Source organism: Rhinoraja longicauda, chromosome 10 (genome assembly GCF_053455715.1).
Source record: "Rhinoraja longicauda isolate Sanriku21f chromosome 10, sRhiLon1.1, whole genome shotgun sequence".
Lineage (NCBI taxonomy): Eukaryota > Metazoa > Chordata > Chondrichthyes > Rajiformes > Arhynchobatidae > Rhinoraja > Rhinoraja longicauda.
In genome coordinates, this window is record NC_135962.1 from 46,044,255 (window position 1) to 46,046,877 (window position 2,623).

Sequence of the window (2,623 nt, forward strand, 5' to 3'; positions counted from 1 at the left end):
TTGGGGATGATTTTTTTCCCCCCCACCGCTTGGCCACTTCCCATTTCACACTATTATTCAGCCCGATCACCTGCACACATCACAAAAGCGCAGCAATCACCGGGGACCATTGCCAATCACTGGGGACCAAGCCGACATTACGCTGGAAAGTATTGTTGGCGGGGTAAAGGCAAGAGCTGCATAAATCTTGCATTGATAGATGGCTTTACAATGTTTTATTATTCTCTGTGTGGTCTTCTTATCGAGTCCACACCACAAGATTAGAAATTGTTCAGCCCACTTCCCTGCATCTGCCTACGATGGCGTCTTGCATCGTCCAGTGCATAGCGGTAGAAAGATTGGTGGAAACAGGGCCGCGACATGAACACTCTTTCCTTGACCCCCTCCGTGTGGTAGAACCGCTACTTTCTGCGTCAGCCTTAAAGCTACTCGGATTTTCCCCCAAAATTGTAATCAAAGCCTGGGTTCAGATCAAACCTGCTTAGGCTTTTGACAGGAGAGAAGTACGAGGCAGCATAGCTCGGCTAGCTCAGTCGGTAGAGCATGAGACTCTTAATCGCAGGGTCGTGGGTTCGAGCCCCACGTTGGGCGACCCTTTCTTTGGCACCAAAATATGGCAACGGGTGCAAAAATTTCATTGTGCAGTGCATGCGCGACAATAAAGAATATTGAACCACTTTACTGACTTTAAAGTCCTTTACAGCCATTGAAACATGTTAACATTATCGATTCTATCACCATTCGTATTCTATGGGTTCTGAATCACATTTTGCATGTAATTGCTTTAGAATGACGGAATTCTGACATCTAAAATGTACATGGCAGCAAGTCCTCTCAAACAACAATTCCACTATGATCATCAACCAGTTTTAAGTGAGATTTATCGAGGAAAAAAATATTGGCAAGTTACCAGAGAGAACTCTACTGTCTTTCTTCAGAACAATGCAGATCTTCTGAAGAAGGACACGAAACGCTGGAGTAACTCAGCGAGCCGGGCAGCATCTCCGGAGAAAAGTAGTAGGTGAAGAAGGATCTCGACCTGAAACGATAGCTTTTCCTTTTCTCCAGAGATCCTGCCTGACCCGCTGAGTTACTCCAGCATTTTATGTCTATCTTTGGTGTGAACCAGCATCTGCAGTTCCTTCTTACCCATCTTCTGAAGAAGTGTCTCGACACGAAATGGCACCTGTTCATTTCCCTCCACAGATGTGGCCTGACCTGCTGAGTTCCTGCAGCAGTTTGTTTTTTGCTCAAAATTCCTACATTTGCAATCTATTCTGTTCTCAGTGGGATCATTTATGTCCACTTGAGCAAGGACTGAGATTTAGCAGCTCACCTGAAAGATGTAATCTCTGATAATACCGTACTCCCTAAATATCCTCAAAGTGGCCAGCATCGAAGTTAGCTGTTCCCTTCCTTTTTGTCGCCTTCTAATGCTTTTCCTGTGTGTTTACACATCTCCTGTTAATTTGTGGTCATCTATATACTAAAACTCTCGTTTGTTTGTCTGTTTATTTGTTCCTCATCTACAGCCAAAACGGTACACGATAGCGCAACAATTTTAGGCCCACCTTACTCACCGTCGTTTCTTTGGTGCCAATGGAAGAAGTTTCATTGAAATCGATGTTATATTTTTAGTTATTCATATTTTAAAGTTTAAATCTATCTCCTAGGGAGAGAGGGGAGAGGGAGGGAGGGAGGAGGGGTGGACGGAGGAAGGGAGGAGGGAGGAGGAAGAAGGAGGATAAGGGGGTTGAGGGGGATGGAGTGGGGGGGAGGGGAAGGGGGGAAGGGAAGGGGAGGGAAGGGGTGGGGACGGGGAGAGGAGGAGGGAGGGGGAGGGAGGGGGGAGGAGGGAGGGAGGGAGAGGGGAGGGGAGGGGAGGGGGAGGAGAGGGTGCTGCACCAATGCAGGAGAGGTTTGGGCCCAACGGGTCCACTTGGTCTAGTAATCTATATTCTCCCACTTTATTATTTATTTAATCACCCTTTGCTGATTATATTTTTGAAAATTCCCAATTTCTGGTCTATGACCATGGCTGCAACATGTTCCATCTACAACTGCAGTGCAATTGCTTAGCCAGATTCCCCCAATGACACCATTTGGCCCTTCGAGCCAGCACCGCCATTCATTGTGATCATGGCTGATCATCTACAATCAGTAACCTGTGCCTGCCTTCTCCCCATATCCCTTGATTCGGCTAGCCCATAGAAATCTATCTAACTCTCTTTTAAATTGAATTGACCTCCACTGCCTTTTGTGGCAGAGAATTCCACAAAATCATAACTCTCAGGGTGAAAAAGTTTCTTCTCACCTCAGTTTTAAATGGCCTCCACTTTATTCTTAGACTGTGGCCCCTGGTTCTGGACTCTCCCAATATTGGGAACATTTTTCCTGCATCTAGCTTGTCCAGTCCTTTTATAATTTTAAACGTCTCTATAAGATTCCCTCTCATCCTTCTAAACTCCAGTGAATACAAGCCCAGTCTTTCCAATCTTTCCTCATATGACCCGCCATCCCGGGGATTAACCTTGTGAACCTATGCTGCACTGCCTCAATAGCAAGGATGTCCTTCCTCAAATTAGACCAAAACTGCACACAGTACTCCAGATGTGATCTCACC

The 2,623-nt window shown here is 46.1% G+C and overlaps 1 non-coding gene across 1 annotated transcript; it reads left to right on the plus strand.

Moving 5' to 3' along the window:
• Positions 1-518: 518 nt before the first annotated feature.
• On the plus strand, positions 519-591 carry trnak-cuu (transfer RNA lysine (anticodon CUU)). Its single transcript has one exon. It is a non-coding gene; the product is annotated as a tRNA-Lys (tRNA).
• Positions 592-2,623: the final 2,032 nt, after the last annotated feature.